The sequence below is a fragment of the Urocampus carinirostris genome, chromosome 16 (genome assembly GCF_059441175.1).
Source record: "Urocampus carinirostris isolate Australia breed hairy pipefish chromosome 16, RoL_Ucar_1.0, whole genome shotgun sequence".
NCBI lineage: Eukaryota > Metazoa > Chordata > Actinopteri > Syngnathiformes > Syngnathidae > Urocampus > Urocampus carinirostris.
This window is the reverse complement of record NC_142364.1, coordinates 29,688,080-29,711,885: the sequence shown is the minus strand read 5'-3', so window position 1 is coordinate 29,711,885 and position 23,806 is coordinate 29,688,080. Positions and strand designations below refer to the sequence as shown.

Here is a 23,806-nt window from a genome sequence, read left to right as displayed (position 1 = left end):
AATGGACGGAATGTATTACTTGATGTCGCTCTACTGTGTAGTGCAACCGAAAATAATTGCCAAAAAGCACAAGTCGTCACATTTATTTGTATAGCCCATACTCACAAAATCTCTCAAAGGACTGCACAGGCTACAATTACACCATCCCCTGTTCGTAAACGAACATGTGGGCGAGCAAAAACTCAAAACCTCAGCATGAGGAAAATAAGAAACCTCGAGAAGGGGCCTTCAAGTAGGAATATTACAAACTGCGAAGAATCAAGGTGACCATAGAGCACTATTTTCCATTCAATTTTCTGCCCGGCCCTTTAGCAAGGTTTTTGCTTTTTGGGGATCAGGAGAAAATTTCTGATCTCACCCAGATACATCACTTTCAACTGGTTGCTGTTGTTTTGATGTAAAGCATCCTCTGGTTCTTCAGAGATGAGCCGTATCTTGGCATTGACGGGGCAGTAATGATACTAGAGCCTAATTCACTGAAGAAAAAGTTAAGTCCGAAATTTAGAGTGCGTCTGTTTTGTTCATATTCACTGATGCCAACTCACTGCCGAAAAAAAATGTTATTGTGAAATTTTGAGAGTCAACCATGAAGTAGCAAGATGCCGGACAATTACATTGGCTACCTCTACGTGAAGCTCATGTTGTGTAAAATGCAAATATCTCAACGCATGAGCATTTTAAAAATGCAAGTTTTTATGATAGCTGATTAATTTTTTTTATATATATATACTTAAGTTAAGTTTCTTTCTTACCACCACGGGCCTCAAAGTAACAGGCAGTGTCCCTTTAAGAAACTTATTTTTTGTATGCCTGTTTTTTATTTAAAGAGTGTTAGTTATGGACAGGGTTGGGTAGGGTTACTTTAACTTGATTACTTTCAATTACTTTTGGATTACTCCAATACCAAATATGCTAATAAAAGACAAAATAAACTAAATATGAATAAAACTACTTAATTTTGTGCAGGCTTGGCGAGTAACTGAATACATGGAACAGCAAAAATGATGTTGGCAAGCTGTTTGGATTTATTTTCATTTTGTTTCTGTCGCATTTTATGTTAGTTTTGCCGGAGATGAAAGCCAGGAGAGAAAGCTTACCACGTGTTGTGAGTCATAATTTTATTCATATTTAGTTTATTTTGTCTTTTATTAGCATATTTGGTATTGGAGTAATTGAAAGTAATCAAGTTAAAGTAACTCTACCCAACCCTGGTTATGGAGAATAATGAGACCATCTTAGGTACAAAGTAAGCAGTAAAAATATTTATTTCTCATACTATCGCCTCAACAATTGGGTTATTGCAGAAAATTGGACATTTAGTAAATAAAGACAGCAAATTGGCTGTATGACGCCAAATTTACCGTTTAATTTTAGTGGCATTCTAAAAATCACATTTAAGGGAAAATGCTCATTATTTTGAAGCGAAACAAAACCACAATGGCATCTAGGGATGCTTAATTTTGTGACATCCCTAATAATCACATGTTGTTTTCCTCAACTTTATCTGTAAAGCCAGACAATATAGTTCATTTTAAATTTTTTCTTTTTTAAAACGGCAATTAGTAGTATCATACTATGCTTATGTGGCTTCCCTTCTTTTAATTTTGGGTCCTGCTTAGCTTTGTGGTTGAACAATCGGCCGAGTTCTAAGAACTCTACAAAGAGGACACATGATGGCGTACAGTATATCCTTGTACCACGTGTTGTAACTCGTGTCTTATCTTCAGGGATATTGATGACATTTGTTTTCTGGCATCTTTTTCATACTTTTCTAACTTAATCCTTTTAGACACAATAAATTAGAGTAATGGTTGTTTTGCATGCCAAATTATTGAGCAGATGTGACTTTGTGGAGAGAGTCATAGGCTAAATGATTTCCAATATCCCCTTCAGCAGTTTGGACATAATTGGAAGTAAGGAGATTAACTCTTAATGAAAATGTCAACACGTAGATGTCCAGGAACATAAAGGATGAATGAAGACAGTTTAAGTAGCAATGTCTCGTTCTAGTTGTTCTTAGTTAAAAATTGCCTTATTTAACCAACTGCTACATATTTATTTTATAGTTGGGTGTGTAGTTTGAGGTGTCCTTAAAGTTGAAAGTTAAATATTTTAAGTATGTGTTAACAATGCAACAAGTGTTCAAACAGCCATTGTGCTTTATTTTCTTTTACACCAATCGGTTTTTATTTTACTTTCACCAGGCCTGTTCACGGCGGAACAACCCCCTTAAACGATGAAAAAGGAAGAGTCTGTTTGAGGGCGTCTAAGAAATGCCATGTACTTGCACACAAACCATGTGTTACTCAGCTGCCATCTCCTGGCTTTAAGTCTATATTGCAGCCTTAAATTGGCAAATCGCGCACCTCACCTCCAAGTAAAGGGAATAATCTTGTGATGAATTAGCAAAATGGTCCACGTTTATCCTACACCATGACAATCACTGTCAGTGTACTTAATTTTTTTCTGTTATCCGACAAATAGTTTTTGTTTATATTCATCAGTGGTGTCCTAATGGATTTTTTTTTGCTACGTTGGTCTTACTTTAGCTTTTTCCGTCTGCTAATAACATCATTGATAAAGGAGCCTAATTAATATCCCCCCAAACATTTCAGTTTGGTCAAAAATATCACAACGTTGTCCTTCACTACTTATTGCATAATTATTCTTGTATATTTCTTGTGGTGGTTTATAATTTGCACATACTGTAGGATATGTCATTAATCCGTTCTAAGGTTGTAATCTAAGGTGCGATTGCTGTATAGCAGGGGATAGAGACCTATAGTAACTAGCCAATGCGTTCTGAACCTCCAGTACACCAGATAAAACCATTAGAATAACAAAATAGTACATAGTTAGTACTTCTTGTATGTTTATGTAGGTGGTTGGGTTGTTGGATCCCTTAACCACTAGGGTTGTAGAGGCACCATTTCCTGTGGTGTGTCTTAGAAGAGGGGGCAGTGAAATTCAAACTGATTTTAAAAATTGTCATGCCCTTGGAAGATTTTGATGTTTTAATTGCGTCCATATTCATAACTATAGTCCCGATCGCCGATTGGTTATGGCCATACACCTTAGCGAGGACACGCTGTGTGTGTTTGTGTGTGCGCGCCTTCTTGGTATTTCTTGACTATTGCAAACTTCATTTCAAGTGTTATCACGTTCTCGCTTCAACATAAAGCATCACTGCAAGTTTTGGGACCGATAGCCAATAAATACAGTAAAATACAGTAAATACAGTAAAAAATACATGTATTTGCACAAAGTCATTAAAGCACAAGAGATTCTTAACTGAATGAAGAGTGTGAGAGAAAGGCATTGTGGGAGGGGGTTCAGCCAGTAGGAAGTCAGCTTCTTCATACTGTGACGCAAATTAATAGCAGACCCGCATCTTGTATGATGTCAAGCAATAGCAGACAGGCATCTAAGACTAAGGAGGCAGTAATTTGAAATCGCACTAACACCCCAAAGTTTGAGTTTTGCTGGGTTTTGGGAAATTATCTGTTTATTTTGTATGGTAGGAAAAAATCTCACAATGAAGGCTCAAAAAACATCTTATTCCACATGGTAATTTGAAAACATTGAAAGGGAGGGACTCAGTAACCCGGGGGACTACTGAATTTTGCTTTACAGTATGGTACATTCACAGCATTGGTCTTTGATGTAGCTGACCGCATTAAGAAGTTGCTCATATTTACAAAAGTACTCGTTATGTGTTCAAAGATCACATTCAGAGTCTTTAATCTCAAACCAATTAAAAAGCAATTATGGTCAGTTATCAAATAATATAAGCTTTCATACTCTTGGAACTGTGTATTAGGGTGGTTATGGCTCCCAAGATGTTGGGTTCATTTTACTCTGGTAATAAAAAGAAGAAAAAATAAGCCGACTCCCAACTTATTTTTGAGTCAAAAGTAATTGCATTTTTATTTATTTCACAGTGAACATTTATGGAAAATATACTGCAAATGGGCTGATGGAGCCAATTCAGTTTGTAACTTAAGGTTTCACAAAACCTCTTCTCTGATAATACTTTATAACTTAATTGACCGCAACAAGAGCCAGTAATGTATAAGTGCTGCGACCAAAAGATCTTTTGAGGTTTTACTGTACATCGTTAATGGTGACATTGCTGCAAAGAAACATCTTTGCACATAATGAACAATTACATCTGCTTTTCCACTTAAAGGGACAGTGTGCATTATTTTGCGCCTCCTGGTGATTCAAATATCTTATTTGAAAAAAAAAAAAAATGTTAATTTAAATGATAAGCTAAAATATAGGAATTATCATGTTACCATGAATTTTCTTTATAAAAATACTTTAGTTAGGATTTATTTGACATAAAATAATCCGCACCTAGAGGGAGCTGACATGATTGGCCGCCATCTTGTTCACAAGGATACCTTCAAGACCTCTGTATATTATTTTTTTTTTTTGTACATCAAGTAAATAATTTATTTTTTCACAAAAAACATTCAAGTCATGTTTATTTGTATAGGAGTCTCAAAGGGCTGCATAGACCACAGATTAATGCAAACTACAGACTATTATTACACCATCCCCTGATCTAAAACCTACTTGAGGGCAAGTAAGAACTCAAAAACCTCAATGCGAGGAAAATTTTGGTCATTTTTCTTTGCTTCTCTTGTCTATTTTTAGTTTTTTTTTTGTTTTTTTTTTGCATCCTTTTCTTTTTCCTTTCTTTCTCTCTCTCCTCTCTTTCTTTCTCACTTTATTCTCTTCCTTTCTTTCGTTCTTCACAAAAAATTAGGGGAAATTCTATTGTGTTTTGGTCACATTAAGTCTCCATAGTTTGTATTCTTCCTTGTGCTTTTCAGCACTCGTTTTCAGTTGCACAATACGGTACACACATACAGGATTCAGGGATCCCTTAACCATCCGGGCACCACTTCCTGTGGTGTGTTTTGGGCAAGTACAGCCTGGTGGGCCCCCATCTCTCTCCAGGCTTTTTTTTTTGTGCGCGTTTTCTCCCTCACATTACAGATAGTACTGGTTTATATGGTTACCAGTAGCAAAAGTAACCTCCTGATCGGACCCATACACAAACATTGGTCAGATATTACACATTCAACCTTTAAGCCCCCTGGAAAGTGTCAAATTTTTGATCTTGACAAATTTGTTCTAAAAGTGTAAGCCTGAAATAACTCCTCACAAACCAAGGTACAGAAGAGCTGTAATTTAAATAGTATTGCACATTTCATTTAAAGAAAAACTGCAGACGCCAGTTCGTGCCTATTTCTGAGTTCTTCTTCCAGGAAATGCATCATCCAGGCTGACCTTTCAGTTGCAGCTGTGGTAGCTTTCTGTCGCGTTTGTTGACACATGTCCTGCTGTGGGATTAGGAGGGATTGAAGCAACTGGTTGAGAAGTTCAAATCTATGCCATTAATATGTGCTACAGTGCTTGTTTGCACTGGGGTCCGCCAAAGAGTATGACAGTTGTGAATCATGTAATTTCCAACATTATATCAGAAGCAGTGTTTGTATCTTTGAAATTTTTTTAATTTCAATGTTGTGTTTTCAAGGTTTGAAAAGTGCTTTAATATTGGGTAAAGTGCTTGTAAATGCTTGAAATTGTATCCATGTTTCTCGGCAGTCTGACTCGCACAATAAATGAAGAAAAATAAAACAGTTTTCGTAAAAATGGCGCTGACTGATGGATTTAAACTCTAAAGATGTTATTCTACTATTGCACAAGCTTCTTTGCATACAATGCGCCTTTCTTGCTTGTGTTTGAAGAAGGAGGAAACAGGATAACACCTTATTTGCGGCCAGATAAGGGACCTGTCTGACCGCAGGCACGCCTAGTTTTTGTTTGCTATGGATAACATGTTATCGTATAAACAGGTCTCAACTGTTTGTTTTGATTACTCCCCTTCCCTTAGCAGAGGTGACCTTATGTAAATTAGGGCCTTCCGAACACAATAAATAGACAAGGAGCATAAGAATATTTCAGAGTATCCAGCAGACTGCCTTAGGGTAGACTATGGATATTTTCCTTGCAAGTAAGTTATACTCACGATTCTTTGTGTCTTTTTGTATATAGGTTTTGTACATCTGTTGGGTTAAACCTGACATTTATTTGGTCCTTCGAGAGCCGGATTCCAACAAACTTGACGATCCCAGCGTGTGAGTAAAGCTCCAGGCAAGTCTGTGGCCACAGCATTAAGACCCTTTTCGGGACTGGTCCTTTTCCTTACAAGTTGGGATCCGAAGGTTGACGGAAAGTCCAAGGACTCAGAGAACTGTGAGTAAAACTTTTATTTTAAAAAAGGAATGCATGTGACTAAAGTAAAAGGGTATGAGTGTGAAGAATTCAAAACAGAGTTAAGAAAATAAATCCTAACAATCCTAGGCACTATTAGGTAAAAGAGAAACGTGGCCAGTAAGACTTAAGACATAGTGAAGTCTTAAGTAAGAGGGAAAGGGGTTCCTCTCCGTTTCAAAAAGAACTCAAGGGAAGTTCTTTAAGAGGGCAAGGGTTCCTCTAAGTAAAAGGGCAAGGGTTCCTCTCTGTTTAAAAAAGAACTCAAGGGAAGTTCTTTGTTCTTCAAAAAGAGTGAAAGTGAGTGTGAAAGAAAATACTATTACCACTAGGTAATTGTATTTTATACCAAAGCAACAGGGAATAAATGGTGAGCCTTTGTGGATGCCTGTATGCAAGAAAATTCCACCTGCATAGGTTGAAGTGAATTTTACCACAAAAGGTTATTTATCACCATCCTGTTGAAAGAGAAACTCAGTGTTAGAATACACTAGGTATTAAAAACCACTGAGTCCAAATTTAGTTCTAAAAATGGGAAAGGGGCAAAGTAAAGCAAAACAGAAGCTTTTAGAAGATCTTTCGTGCAAAGACTGGAAAGTTATTGAAAAGGAAGATTCCTCAGCAATAGAACCCCTATGTTACTGGATAAAACAATATAATTTTAATGGGAAGTTGTCCACAGCAGGCATTAGAGAACTGCAACAAAAAATAAGAAACAAATGCAAACAGAAAAATAACAATATGAGAAAAGAAGGTTATGAACAAACACAAGTCTGGATAAAAATAGCAGGACAGCGAGAGGAAGGTGAAAGGAGGGCAAGACAGGAGAGAGAGGAAAACAAGAGACAGGAAGCAGAAAAAGAACAGAAGGAAATGGAAAAAGAGAAAGAAGCAAAAGAAAAACCTGTAATGTTTCATAAGAAAGAAGATGACGAATATTCAGGCCCGTACAGAAACGCGAGGGAAATGTTAGCCCAAGCAGAAGGACCTTCTGCACCCTCAGAAGAACTACCCCCTCAATATACACCTACTACAGATACTCCACATAGTCCACAAAAGCCGTTTACACGTTCACAAGGAAAAATGGGGGGATGGACTAAAAACTTGACATCAGGGTTAGGGGGCTTGTTATCGCCAGCACCAAAGGTACCATCAGTAGGAAGAGATAATACAGAACTATACCCCCTAATAGAATTGCCAAATCCCCGTGCCAATGATGCAGATCAACCACCCACAATTAGGGTCTATAGGACCTGGACACAGGAGGATGTGAGAAAAGCAGTGGAAGGCATCCCTCATCCCAGGGAGGATGTAGAGGAATGCATAACGCAGATGGAAAATCTAAGGCGATCGTATCATCTAAACGGAATGGAAGTACAGCAAGTTTGAATGACACAATTAGGGCCAGATTGGTTCCACGTAAAAGTAGCATACTCTCCAACTAATGACGCTAACCCTCCCGTGATACTTGCACCCGAATCTGAACGATTGACACAACAGGTGACCCCTCTCCTAGAAAGAATCAGAACTAAATACAGGAAAAGAGCAAATTACAATGAAATAGGGAGATGTAAACAAAAACCAGATGAGCCATTTGATGAATACAGAGTAAGAATGGAAAAGGTGTTTAGGGCACATAGTGGGTTAGATCCTGGTGATGGAGCTGACGAGGGCCCCTATAAACAACAATTAAAAAATGCATTGCACTCAGGCTCCTTACCAGAGATTAGTGGATGGGTAAATCGCCACTATATAAATATGAATGGAGGAACACTTGCAGAATACATAAATCATGCCCTCCATGCTGAGAAAGTGATCAAAAGTAAGAAAGGGGAGAAGAAGCCATCAACAATTTTCTACCAAGAAGATGAAGGAACCACAGTGTTCTTTCAACAATCTAGAGGTAGAGGCAGAGGTTTTGGATCACGTGCAAGCAATAAACCTAGAACCTGTTGGTCTTGTGGGAAGGAAGGGCATATTGCTATAAATTGCAGAGGCAACTCTTCCCCACAAGACTATCAGAGTGCATGACTAGGCCCGGAACCAGGACCAAAGCCTGAAATGAAATTTGAGATAAAGATAAAGCTAAAGGATAAAAATGAGGAAGAGGAAGAATATCTTTTCAAAACTCGCCATGAGAGATTTGAAGAAGAGGTTTTAAACTTAGAAAACATACTGTATAAAGAGAAAATAAGAAACCTAAATCACCAAATTTTGTTAAATTTATTAGAAGTTTGATTGTTTGGGCCCTGTGTATGTCTTATGTTATATGTTTGTCTGTCTTACTTGTCAAAAAGAAAGCTAAACGCTAAAAAAAAGTACGTTTTCAAAAGAGCTGAGATTGTTTAAAGAGTGATATTTAAGAAGAATTGATAGAACAGATTAAAGGAGTTGGAAAACGTAGATTTTTTGAGGAATAGGTGTTCACCATAAGGGTGTTTAACACAGGCACCGGGGGCCACAGATGGTTCTGGAGATTTTCTTGCGGTCCGAATTTTTTAGTTGAAAATCGATAAATTAAAAACTGAGAAATTTAGGAAAAAAAATGACTGAGTTATTTTAGATGCGTTAATTCAAGATAATGACAGAATAATACAGAAAAAGATAAGATATTCCTGTTTTCAGTACAAAAATTGGTAAAATAAGGACTGGGAAGACTAGGAAAAAATCTATTTGAGTGATTTGGAATAAATTAATTTGAGATAAAGGCATTTTTATACAAAAAGTATTGAAAAAGCGTTAATAAATAATTTATTTTCAATGAATATGGAGGAAAAATTTATTGAATGGAATACAAATGAGTAATATAACTTGTTGCACATCAATATATGTGATTTTCACATTAAATAAGTGAAGCTAAAATAGTAGATTTAATTGGTTTGAAGGAAAAAATTAAAATTAAGTGAGATGATTAAACGTCATTTTCGCATTAAACTAGTGAGCTAAAAAGCTATTGTGAGAGAGCGTGTAAGGAAGGAATGTTATGTTGAGAATGGATTGTTGGCAGAACAGGTAGGGAAGTTACAAATACAGAAAGATAAGAGTAAGTAAAAGAAGGTATAAAGGGAAAAGAAAATAAATATTAAGAAAAGGAGCATACAAAAAAAAAAAAGAGAAACATAAAGGGGAAAGTTAATTAAATATCAAAAAAGATAATTGGTTGAAAATTAAGTGAGACTAACCGTAATACCATAGATTGGGACAAATAACTTTACTTTTTCAACATTGAATTGTGTTAAGTCTAGATGACTAAAAAAGCAAATGGGTGAGAGTGAAGCACATTATAGAGTGCTTTTGGAGGTCTTCGTTGACTTGAAAAGCGCTGTATAAATGCAGACCATTTACCATTTATAACATTACTTTTATAGAAAAGCTACTAATATAAAAGAAAATTATGAATATCTAATTAAATGCTAATAAGCATGGACATAATATGTTGTTTTGCTTTAGAAGAAGAAGAAGAAAGAAATACCACAATATTTATACACAAATAATATTACAGAGGAGAAAATGTACGGTACTGGGTAGCAACAGGCGTTAACACATGGTTCAGCGATTCTACTGGACTATCCAGAAAGTCATTATTCTGGACTATAATAGTAAACTCAGGAGTACATCTGAAAAAAAAAGAAGGAATGACACATTTACTTTACTAAGGAACAGCAGGAGCTATTAAAACAAATTCCTAATAAACTATGGTCCCAGGGACCCACAGATGTAGGACTAGTAAAAGGAGCACAACCTATAATAATAAGACCCAAAACAGAACATCGGCCCAGAATAAAACAATATCCTCTAAAACCAGATGCAATGGAAGGAATAGAACCAGTAATAGAAGATCTAAAGAAGGCGGGAGTACTAATTGAATGTGCTGAGTCGCCCGTAAACACACCGATATTTCCTGTAAAGAAGGCACCCCCATCTTCAGGGTGGAGAATGGTTCAGGATTTGATAGCGGTAAATAACGCAGTGATCCAGAGGTCCCCGTGTGTGGCAGATCCACACACACTATTGAACTCTCTGAACCCAAATGCAAAGTATTTCACAGTGGTAGATATAAGCAACGCATTTTTCTCAGTACCAGTGCATAAAGACAATCAATTTTGGTTTGCATTTACGTTTAAAGGGAAAATATATACCTACACCAGATTACCTCAAGGGTATTGTGAAAGTCCAAGAATTTACTCTCAAGTAAGTTTCGAGCCTCTAAATAAGAGCGAACTATTAACTTATGTAGATGATATATTAGGAGAACCAGGGAAAGAAAAATAATATTGCATAGTAAAGAGCAGGAAATCTGAGTCATTTCAAATAATCAAAATTTTGAAATAAGTTTGTAAATAACGACTTATTAACACAGAAAAAGAAATCGTGAGATTGGAAATTAAATTTTCTGTTTTAATCTCTAAATGAGATGTGCTTTGTTTTTAAAAGGAAAAAAAAATACACACAGTATTAAGTATTAATTCAGATAAGGTCATGTTTATTTGTATAGCTCTTAATCTCTAAGGATATTAAGGGGCTGCAAAGAGAAAAGACTATTGCAAACCATAGATTATGATAATAATATAATATAATACAATGCGAGTTGATAAGGCAATTTATTAGTGACAAGTATATGTTGTTTTATATTGAATCAATGAGAAAAGATAGTTGATTATGATTGAAGAGAGAGGAAATGACAATTAAAAAAGATTTGACGTTGAGTTCCATTTGGCATTTTTGAGATTTTTGATGTTTAGACAGTGTGATGGTTTGGAATTTTGATGAGTTTAGCGCCAAGAACAAGATCCCCTAGGAGGACAACTGATAAAAAGTCCTTCAAGAGAAGGTGAAATAAGCCACGCTTAATTTTTAAGTATAAGCATGTTACAATTAACAAATGATTAATAAATACGTAACAAATGCTGACTTATAGTTAAAAAGAAACAATTTCTATGGAAGGAGTGTTTTCAGAAGATAACGAGAAACTGATTGAGCTTGAGTAGGTAGGATCATAGGAATTTAAAAATAGCAGATTAATTATCTTGAGACAGATCATGAGAATTTAAAAATATATCTGCATGGATAAAAAAATAATGTTTACATGGTCATTTAACTTAAAGAAGAAAGGAAACAAAACGTGAACAAAAAAAAAAAAAGGCTAAAATAACAGAGAAAGTATTGTTTCGTAGGAAAGAAAGATGAAACAGGAAAAAGGAGGACAGGCTATGCTATAGTAACACATGATAAAGTATTAAAGGCAGAAGCATTAACTCAACATTGTTCAGCTCAAGCTGCAGAATTAGTGATCCTTTCAGAATCCTGCAAACTTATGAAAGATAAAATAGCAACAATATACACAGATAGCCAGTATGCCTATGCAACAACTCACACGTTTGCACAACACTGGAAAAATAGAGGTATGATAACATCAACAGGAAAACCAGTGACACATGCAAAACTGCTAACAGAACTATTACAAGCAGTGCAGCTGCCAAAACAGTTAGCTATATGTAAATGTGTGGCCCACACACCAGAAACAAACCCAGTTTCAAAGGGCAATGCATTTGCAGATAAAATAGCAAAACAAGCTGCACAACGAGAAATAACAGTTCTAAGTCTAACAGAAAATGCCTTAAAAAAACAAAATACTACAAGAAATGCAACAACAATCGCCTAAACCAGAGCAAGAACTCTGGAAAAGAAAAGGAGCACACCTAAAAGATGGAATCTGTAAATGACAAGAAGATAAACCAATCCTACCAAAAAATCTATACAAATGGGCAGAAATATTGAGACAAGGGAAGACATGTCTCAACAGGAGGGATAGTAGGATTGATAAACCAGATATTGATAAACCTATGGTTTTAACTCCTATTAAAAAAAAAATAATAATAATAATAATAATAAAATAAAAAATTGTAGAACATGTTTGATATGTGCAAAGCACAATGCTCAGGGTAATCTAAGACCAAAGAGAGGACAGTTTCCAAAGATAGAGAACTGTAATTAATTACCTTTTATGGACTTTATAGAACTTAACAATAGTGAAGGGAAAAAGTTATGTTTAATGATAATAGGTTCATTCTCAAAATCGATAGAGCTTTTTCCTACAAAACACCCAGATGCGCTAACAGTAGCTAAAGCATTATGCCAAGACATAATTCCATGTTATGGGATTCCAGAAAAGATCTATAGTGATAATGGTTCACATTTTGTAAATCAAAAAAAAATTAACTAAAATAGGCATTTCATATAGACCTAAAAGATCACTGTGCTTATCACCCATAAAGTGCAGGGTTAGTGGAAATAAAAGAATGGAACTATAAAAAAACAGACTTAGGAAGTGTATGGAAGAAACCAAAAGACCATGGACTAAATGTCTAGAATTAGTAAAACTGTATATTAACACCATCAGTACAAATGTGCTAACACCATATGAAGTAATATTTGGTGAATTACCATTATTTAAAAATATGTGGGAAACTGATGATGAAAGTACTCTGGTTGATTACATGAGAAAAATGTTGCAGCACCAGAAGCAACTGGCGGATCGTAATGATAACGATGATACACTTTTTATGTCTCCATAGGAAAGCCAATTAGTTGAACCAGGTGATTGGGTTCTGATAAAAAGCAGTAAAGATTGCAGAAAAACACATGAGCTCATTTGACACACTGTAAGAAAGTAATTAAGCATGAGTAAAATAACTGTTTCGATGTTTCTATTTTAGCATACGCTTTGATTGTTCTTAGTTGCGTCATTGTAATAGCACTGTGGTACCTACTGGAGAGCTGTTATTCCTCAACAAAACTTTCAGAGGAAGTCTGGCTACAAAGGGGGCTGCAATTATAGTTTGCAGTCGTCTCAAACCAGTGAAGATTGTCCACAACTCTGGAAGTGTTAGGAGGAATTGCATATCTGCAGGTAGAATGCTAACAGGTAGAATGGTAGCGGTAGGCGAATTGATAGTAGCAATTATAGCAACGTTTTTATTGTTATTTGAAGAAAACCTTAATGTGCAAAAGAGAAGAAGAAAAAGTAAAAGAACTCTCAGGAAGACAACTGGGATGGCGTTCCCCAGGTTTCTCCAAGAACCCCACGGGCGCTGAGATGCTTTTGCACCCGGCAGTGGTGAAGCCATATTTGACACTCCTTGCTGAGAGCTCCAACCCTGCAACTCTGGAGGGCGCTGCAGGGTCACTTCAAAACCTCTCACTGGAAGTTTGCGGCATACAACCGTGCTGCAGTGTGGTAGGAAAAAGAACTTTCCATCCTGGTGGAGCTGCTGCGAATGGACAACGATTAATGTGTCCCAGCCGTTGCAAGCACGCATGCACCGAAAAAGGCGAATGCTGCCACCGCCAATGTCTGGGCAGCTGCACGCACGCAAACAGCGACACGGCATGCGCCGCCTGCCTGCATTATTACCACGAAGGCCGCTGCGTGCCCGACTGCCCGCCCGGCACTTTCAAGTTCGAGGGCTGGCGCTGCATCACCATGGACCTTTGCTCACAAGTTCACCTGCCCAGCGACGTTCACTTCGTCATCCACGAGGGCGAGTGCATGCCCGACTGCCCCTCCGGGTCCGCACCAACGAGAGTAATCGGATGCTGTGCAGCGCCTGCAACGGCCTATGCGACAAAATCTGCTCCACCTCCGTCATCGACTCAGTGAACGCCGCTCAGTCCCTCAAGGACTGCACCGTCATCGCCGGCAATCTGGACATCAACATCCAGCACCTTCACAACCTCTGGGACTGGACTCAGCACAACCTAACCATCCGTGCGGGACGCCTCTTCTTCCGCCTCAATACCAAACTCTGCATGTCTGAGATCCACACCATGTGGGAGAAAACCAGCGTCACGGAAAAGCCCCAGGAAGGCGACTTTCGCAATAACGGCGAAAGAGCCAGTTGTGTGAGCCACGTCCTCAGGATTTTGTCCAACAGCACGTCCAGCTATGCCATCCGCCTGATGTGGGAGCGCTACCATCCACGGGATTACAAAGGCCTTATCAGCTTTATGGTCTACTACAAGGAGGCCCCTTCTCAAGAACATCACCGAATTCGACGACCAGGACGGCTGCGGTTCCAACAGCTGGCACATGGTGGACGTGGATCTTCCGAAGGATAATAATACGGACCCCAAAGTCGCCATTCACCACCTCAAACCCTGGACCCAGTATGCCATTTTTGTCAAGGCCATTACCCTGCGGGTGGAGGACAAGCACATTCCTGGTGCAAAGAGTGACATTATTTGAATTCGAACTCGTCTGTCATTGCCGACCGTGCCCAAAGAACCCCGTGCCTACGCAAATTCATCCATGAAGCTGCTGGTCAAATGGTCGCCGCCTCTTTTTCCCAACGGCAACCTAACCTACTACCTCGTCAGATGGCAGCGGCAGCAAGAAGACCGAGAGCTATACCTGCACAATTACTGCTCCAAAGAGCTGAAGATCCCGATCCGGATCCCTGCCACGGGATTTAGCGACATGGAGGAGATCAGCAAGCCCACCAAGTCGGAATTGTCCGGGGCCAAGAAGGGTCCTTGCTGCGTTTGCCCAAAGACCCCAGAGGAGAAGGATCGGGAGAAGGATGACCGCGTCTTTCTCAAGCTCTTTGAGAACTTCCTCCACAACGCCATTTTTTTTTTGCAAAGACCTCAAGATCGTCGTCGCCGGGACCTTTTTGGCCTGGCAAATGCCACTTCCTTACATTTTCCAGATCTTTTTTCAGAAGTTTTTGACTACGGTGAATCAGACGACAAAGTTTAACCTCTAAGTGTAACATGAGTACCATAACATGATTCTGTAACTGAAAATCGAGAGAAGAAGTTATTGGATGACAAAGAGAAATAGTGCAAAGTGAATAAACAGGAGGGAAATGATGGATTTAAACTCTAAAGATGTTATTCTACTATTGCACAAGCTTCTTTGCATACAATGCGCCTTTCTTGCTTGTGTTTGAAGAAGGAGGAAACAGGATAACACCTTATTTGCGGCCAGATAAGGGACCTGTCTGACCGCAGGCACGCCTAGTTTTTGTTTGCTATGGATAACATGTTATCGTATAAACAGGTCTCAACTGTTTGTTTTGATTACTCCCCTTCCCTTAGCAGAGGTGACCTTATGTAAATTAGGGCCTTCCGAACACAATAAATAGACAAGGAGCATAAGAATATTTCAGAGTATCCAGCAGACTGCCTTAGGGTAGACTATGGATATTTTCCTTGCAAGTAAGTTATACTCACGATTCTTTGTGTCTTTTTGTATATAGGTTTTGTACATCTGTTGGGTTAAACCTGACACTGACACACTTTGGGTAAGACATAAGTTAAACCATAGAAGAATTGACTTTCTCTACACCTTGACATTTATTGCTGCCAGTAAGAAAAATAACAAGAACATTTGATACAACAGACAAAATAGATATGGCTACAAACACTAATGAAATGGGGCACAGAAACTCAGTTTTATCATCTATGCCCCATTCACTGAATGATAGCTTCTGGTTTAATACTTGGCTTAGGATTTATCAAATTTTCTGGTTCTTTTTGCTTCAGACAGCACTCAGTGACCTCAAACAACAGGCCTATAGACTGATTGAATAAATGAATGAATGAATGAATGAAAACTTTTATTTCAAACAATAAAATAAAAACAGGAAAAAAACAATGAGTCAACAACAAAATAATGTCACATGACATGTTCGAAAAGGGGTAGTCAGAAGCAGGTGCTTATTTTTCACATTGGATTTGTATTTTTCATCGTAATGGAGTAATTTGAAAATGGGCCTTGAAAGTTTAAAACCCCCTTAGTCAATCTTTCTTATGAAATTACAATTTAGTCCTGACATTAAATCAACATTCAGATCAGGGGTCTCAAACTCGATAATGGTTTGTGGCGCCCGCCATTATATGAAAGATAAATGTTTAGTGCGGCCTATGCTAATTAATGAGGTTGGGCTCAGAATGAGGAACTGATTCACACAATTTAATATGTTAAAGGCTCTGTGAATAGTAAATTTCAAAATATTTGATTTAAACTGAAACGCAAACAAGGGGCCACTGTTGAACTGAAACCTAAAGGACTGTGGATGCACCTTGCATGTAACTTGGCGAGCTTTTGCCTTTGAGCAGTTGGTTCAAACTATTTCATAATTTCATCCATTAATTACAGCTTAATTGAATTATTTTATTATCAAATCTTAAAACAGTTTGTTTTTTGTAGAACAAAAATATATATTTGGAGACAGATGGAATGCTTCATTATGCTTTTCTTATGGAATACCTGATGCGACCTACTTCACACATAGCCTAACCTTGGTGGCCCCTCAGTACTTTTGAGTTTGAAAGCCCTGATTTAGATAACACAGGCTGAAAGCTCAAGGCAAATGATGAAGCTATACAATGAAAATGTTTTTAAATCCTCTACTGTACTTATTTTTGTAGTTTTGGAATATATTACTTTGTTACTACTATTAGTGCCACCCATATAGCCAAGTTGATACCGTAGCTATTTTATGTATTTATTTTCTAAAAATTGATTATGTGAGACTTTAGAGCTAAAGTCAAGTTCAAACCATTCCCCTCAATCACTGGGTAAGGTTTTAGCCATATGAACTCATTATACACACCTGGCTTGCTCACTTTCACTTGAACTTGCGTCAGGTATATTTATTCACTTATTATTTTTTTATGTATTCACTTTTATACCGTGTCAGCAATCTGCATTAAAGCACTGGTTACACATTGTATTTCACTGGCTGTACATCATTGAAAAAGCTTATGAACCATTCAGCTATATGAGAATAACTACTTTTCAAAAGTCAAATGACATTTTGCCCAAATCCTTGCCACAATCTGCCTGCACTTACTGAACTTTTTCAAAACTGCAGACGCACAAAAAAAGAATGCTTCTTTTGTTGAAAACATTGTGGAAGTGTTAAGAAAGCCTCCTGCTCTCAAATGCCACAGACTGGTGCAGCAGAAGGACCCAGCAGGCACTTCATCATTAATGCCTCTCTGTGTTTGATTTAATTGTCCTGAAATGCTCAGTTTTCAAATTGCAGAGGAAACCCGGAGGACCTCCTAACAAAATAATGTCAATTAGTGTCAATCTTCATCCTTCTTAGCAGTTATTGATTATTGTCTTTGGGAAACTAAACGGTGCCTTCATCAAAGACCTTCAGTGGAGTCCTCACAAAGTGTCTGCTTAGTTTAGGGGCAATTATAGGACCTCAACAATATATCAGTCCTGATTTAAGTGAAAAATGTAATCTGTTTTCTCAGTCTGTTTGAATGGGTATCCTAAATCCTGTGTGTGTTTAAATACTGAACAGTTGACTAAGCCAAGAGTGGGCAAACCTTTTGAGTGGCGGGCCGCATTGGGTTCATCAAAGTGGCAAAGGGGCCGGTCCAGGGGGAAAAAAACAAATTAAAGTTTTTATTTTTGGTATCTACAATCAAATACCTTAACAATACATGAGGGGAAAAGGTAATATAGGCCAATCTAATTTCTCATATCGTCACTGCAATTGTAATACTATAAACAGTTGCAGCGTGCACTCCATGTGGAATTTGCATAATCTCGTCATGCCTGCATGCAAAAAGATGTATTTCCTGACCAATATTATTCGTCAAATAGTAACAGATTTTATGATATAGCATTTAATCAAAGACAATTTACATTTCTTAAATTTTCACGTTCCTGATTACTACGCTAGAACGGATACCTTAAAAAAAGGCTGAAATCAGGACTACCGTTATTAGTAGTCACCAATCCCTTATATCAATACAGTATTGCCTCGATTTACGTGTTCAATCCATCCCATAACCACGTGTATGAAGTGAATTTCCTCGAAGTATGAACAGTATATACTTAGATTATATCATAGTGTTGCACAATCCCTTGTGCACATTGCTGTTACTGTGCACAGCAATTTTCCTCATCCGGGATACTCTCATGCCCCTAAGCACTGTGGGCTTGTAGTACAGAGAAAAATGATACACGCTAACTGCTTATTTGCATAAAAAGCCTCTTTTGTATCTGTAGATTTCTTACCCCATGGCGAAAATGCCACTTTTGTATCCCTACATATTTAATGCAAGTCATGTACGAGCACAACTTGTAGACAGCTGGGATGCTGCAACGGAGAAATTTTTGAGCAAACAAGCTCCATTTTTGTTGATTTCGGCAAGTGATATAAATGAAATCCTCATTTTTTTTTTAAAAACGTCAAAAGTTAAATCTGGGAATGACGTGTATTTGCTTAATGACTGCGCTCGTGCGTGTCCTACTCTGATCTGATTCATTGCTAACTGCATTTATACGGGGTTATTTGTAAGTCCCTTGTGTAAACTATTTGTTCAGTTTCCTGGGCTCTGATTGAAGCAATCGAAAGTCAGTTTTCAGATTGGTTTGAGTACACTAGTATTTGCCCTACCCTTCTGATTTCTGTGTTTTTTGCACATTTATCACTCACAAAGGTTTCAGATCATCAAACCAATTTTACTATCACAAGGAAATACAAAATACATTGATTCAATTTATTTAGGCACAATAAAATCAAAACCTATGTGAAAAAGTAATTCCCTTTGAACCTAAAAGCAAGTTAGGCCACCTTTGGCAGCGATCCAAAATACACCAGCAAGTCCATCTCTCAATGGCTCGAAAAACCCAAAGTGAATAATCTGGAGTGATGGACTGTTAAGGCTGGAAAACCCTCCAATAGGGCAGATTTGAAACCATTTTGCAAAGATGAGTGGGCTGAAAATCCTCCACAGCGTGATGAAAGACTCATTACAAATTATCGTGAACATCTTATTTCTGGTTACTGTCAACTTTCAAATAGGTTCAGGAGGTAAATTACTTTTTCACATAGGGCCAGATTTTGTGTTGTGATATTGAATTTGGTTTCTGTGTTTGTGAGTGATAAATATGCAAAAAACACAGAAATCAAGAATGGGCCAAACACGTTTTTTACAGCACTATACTGGACTGTCTCAGAAAATTAGAATATTGTGATAAACTTCTTTATTTTCTGTAATGCAATTAAAAAACAAAAATGTCATACATTCTGGATTCATTACACATCAACTGAACTATTTCAACCCTTTTATTATTTTAATATTGCTGAATTTGGCTTACAGCTTAAGAAAACTCAAAAATCCTATCTCAAAATATTAGAATATCATGAAAAAGTATACAAGTAGGCTATTCAACTAATCACCTGAATCATCTAATTAACTCGAAACACCTTGCGAGGGTTTCCTGAGCCTTAAAAACACTCAGCTTGGTTCAGTAAACTAAATCACTGCTGATCTGACTGCTGTCCAGAGGACCATCATTGATACCCTCCATCAGGAGGGTAAGACACAAAAAGAAATTTCTCAAAGAGTAGGCTGTTCACAGAGTGCAGTTTCAAAGCATATCCACAAAAAGTCTGTTGGAAGGGAAAAATGTGGCCGGAAACGCTGCACAACCAAGAGAGATGACCGCAGCCATAACAAAATTGTGAAGAAGAGCCGCTTCCAGAATTTGAGGGAGCTTCAAAGACAGTGGGCTGAAGCTGGAGTCCAGGTATCAAAAGCCACAGTTCACAGACGTGTCCGGGAAATGGGCTACAATAGCCGTATTCCCATGGTCAAGCCACTTCTGAACTCAAGACAACGGAAGAAGCGTCTGACTTGGGCTATGGAAAAGAAGCACTGGACAGTTGCAGAGTGGTCCAAAGTCATCTTTTCAGACGAAAGCAAGTTTTGCATTTCATTTGGAAGTCAAGGCGCCAGAGTCTGGAGAAAGGCTGGAGAAGAGCAAAATCCAAGTTGCTTGAAATCCAGTGTGAAGTTCCCACAGTCAGCAATGGTTTGGGGAGCCATGTCAGCTGCTGGTGTTGGTCCACTGTGTTTCATCAAGTCCAGAGTAAATGCAACTGTGTACCAAGAGATTTTAGAACACTACACGCTTCCATCTGCTGAAAAGCTCTATGGAGATGAGTATTTCATTTTCCAGCATGATCTGGCACCTGCCCACGGTGCCAAAACCACCAGTAACTGCTGCACTGACCATGGCATCACTGTCCTTGATTGGCCTGCTAATTCCCCTGACCTGAACCCCATCGAGAATTTGTGGGGTATAGTTAAGAAGAAGATGAAAGACACCAGACCTACAAATGCAAATGAGCTGAAGGCCGCTATCGAAGCATCCTGGGCATCAATAACACCTCAGCCATGCCACAGGCTGATTGCCTCCATGCCACGCCGGATTGATGCAGTAATCCGTGCAAAAGGATTCCCAACCAAGTACTGAGTGCATCAATGGACATTTTCAAATGTTTGATTTAGTTTTGCTGTTATAAAATTATTTTTTTTACTTGGTCTGAGGAAGTATTCTAATATTTTGAGATAGGATTTTTGAGTTTTTTTCAGCTGTAAGCCAAAATCAGCAATATTCAAATAATAAAAGGCTTGAAATAGTTCAGTTGACGTGTAATGAATCCAGAATGTATGACATTTTTGTTTTTTTAATTGCATTACAGAAAATAAAGAACTTTATCACAATATTCTAATTTTCTGAGACAGTCCAGTATGTATAGATGGCACTCTATATACATCGGACTTTAAGTACAACTCTGAGTCCTGCCATGTGCAAAAGTTTGCCGACGACACTGCGATCGTGGGATGTATCAGAAATGGGCAGGAGGAGTACAGGAAATTGATTCAGGACTTTGTCCGATGGAGCGACGCAAACCACCTGCACCTGAACACCACCAAGACCAGGGAGATGGTGGTGGACTTCAGGAGAACCAGAACTCACCCGGTTCCTGTAACCATCAAAGGAGAATGTGTAGAATTTGTCCAGACCTACAAATACCTGGGTGTGCAGCTGGACAACAAACTGGACTGGACTGCCAACACAGAAGCTCTATGTAGGAAAGGGCAAAGCCGACTTTACTTCCTCAGAAGGCTGGCCTCCTTCAAAATTTGCAAAAAGCTCCTGAAAATATTCTATGAGACAGTAGTGGCAAGCGCCCTCTTCTATGCGACAGCGTGTTGGGGAGGCAGCGTCAAGAAGAAGGATGCCTCTCGTCTCAATAAACTGGCTAGGAAAGCAAGCTCTGTTGTGGGCAAAGAGCTGGACAGCCTAACAACAGTAGCTGAGAGACACTGGAAAAGCTGCGGTCAATCATGGACAATCCATCGCATCCACTACACAGCATTATTTCCAGACAGAAGAGCAGTTTCACTGTCTTGTACTACGGACAGACTGAAGAGATCTTTTCTTCCTCATGCCATGAGGCTCTTTAACTCTACCCGGCAGAGTAAAAGCCCACAGTAAACCACACCACCTACATTGCATATTACCGAATCTTATTGCAATATGTATTCTGTGTAGCACTATTTAGTTATTCTATATAACACGCTACAGTGGGCATTTGCACGTCACACTGGGTATTTGTATATTGTATTCCTTTTGTTTTATTATTGTATTGTTCTCAGCTCAGGGATGCTGCTGGAAATGTGAATTTCCCTTCGGGGATGAATAAAGTATCCATCTATCTATCCATTATTTAAAAAAATATATCATATCAGAGTTGGGACGCTTTCCTGAAATGCGAATTCTTGGTAATGAGTACTGTAACGAACAGCTAGCAAAATTCTGTGACTGGTGGGTATGATTATTGGGGTTGTATTTATCTACAGAGTACAAGATGCTAAATTTCTCTTTATGAAGATATTCTCCCAACCATTTATACGAGACAAATTTACAACAATAAAATAAAATGTAAAATCAGGGGTTCCCCTAAGATGCGTGTATATGGTTCTGTGTCACCAGTCGCGAATGTTAGGCAGCACGTGGGGAGGGTGTGTGTGCCTTACGAAGAACAACAAACCAACCAGAAATCAATCGGGCAAACCTGATCACAGAATTTACGGCAAAAGAGGATGGATGTTGATCTTTTTATGTTTGAAATCATTTTTGCAATCCACAATACCTGGAAAAAAATAAAATGTCTTGGACAGTACCCAGAAATTGAGATTTTGGAGTGGTTTGAAGCCTGTAGACAAAAGGGATATGGAGTGTCTCAGCTAAGTGTTTGTTTGCAAGCTCTCAAGATTGCACAAGCCAAGAAATATGAAGGGTTTAGTGCTTCCAGGGGTTGTGTGCACACTTCTATTTATTTTCGTATGTGACTATTTTGTTTCGGTTTTAGAGTGTCTGCCTAAATGTGAGTGTGTACATATATATTAGTAATTTCTACCGAGATCGTTACTTTCAGAGTAAGGTGCTACGTTGTGTCAGTAAACTGAGGGGGTAACTTAATAACTTTTTAAATTAATAAACTAGCAAATGTAACTAATAACTGTTTTTTTAGTAATGCGCCTGAAACTGAACTGCTGCTTAATGGATGTAGTCCTTCATTAAAAAATATAATTGGCTTTAAGATATTTTGCTTCAAATTTGTTTGTCACATTAACATTATTATATTAAATATAGTTGCAATACACCAAGGAAAATTGAACTATGAAATAGACTTCTATACACTGTATATAATTAGTCAGAAATATGAGATCTACTTGTTTCATTTGCCTTTGTTTCTTTGACAGCTTCTCTTGACAAGCAGAGGGTCTTTGCATGACTTGTCCGTTGAGCCGCATGCTGCGTCTGCATCTACAGCGCAGCGCGTTTCCTTTCTCCCCTGTTGTGTTTGATTCTTCATGCATTTTTAATATCTCGCTGGTGCTTTATGGTTTTGTTCTTCCTTGTTATTGAGACGAAAGATTTAGCGCGCTCTCGAGACTACTTTTGCTCAGAGTAACGCGACCTATGCAGCAGTATTTCTGTAAATATTGTATTTGTGTTACAAAGGAGCTGGTGAATTTAGGGCTTCCTCTTAGGACGATGCTGTAAATGTCATGTATTGTCAGCTCACTTAGATGAAATACCCAAGTACTCATAATTCAGCAATGCACCACATTACAGTATTGCTTACAGCATCATCAGGCTTGGCCCACATTTCCCATTCACCCCTCCACTTTACTCTTGCCCAGGTTTGACAGATATTTAACTAACGTTTATATCAAGAACACATTGCATTCATGCTCTGTTTTTTGCATATGTCTGTTCTTGTTTACCGATCAGCAGCAATACATACTCCTGCAGCAAATGGTAGGGGAATTTTTTTTTTAAGGTATTATTAATCCTTTATAGCAGGGGTGCTTACACATTTTCAGTATGTGAGCCTCTAGAAATTGGCCAAGTAAAAATGATCTATCAACCACAAAAAATAAATAGAGATTTAAGAAAGTCTGGCATTGATGTAGAATATTGGGCCCGGAGCCTGTACCCAGCCCAGAATTTAGCGGCCACAAAGGGGCGTGGGATAGGCGATTGAGGTGTGTCTGGTTTGGCCAAAATCACCCTTGTCCTGATTGTTCACAAATAAAATATGAAGTTTCGGGTTTGCTTTGGGCTTGGTCCCTCAAAAGTTAATTTGTCGGGCTCTGGCTGGGCTGAATTGCAATACCCGCG

At 38.3% G+C, this 23,806-nt stretch overlaps 1 protein-coding gene and 1 pseudogene across 7 annotated transcripts in view; both read left to right on the top strand.

Annotated features, from left to right (window-relative positions):
• Nucleotides 1-23,806, top strand: part of rab27b (RAB27B, member RAS oncogene family) — an 82,573-nt gene that overhangs the window by 38,830 nt on the left and 19,937 nt on the right. The gene's annotated exons all lie outside the window — the stretch shown is intronic.
• Nucleotides 12,989-15,449, top strand: LOC148351004 (insulin-like growth factor 1 receptor pseudogene; annotated as a pseudogene).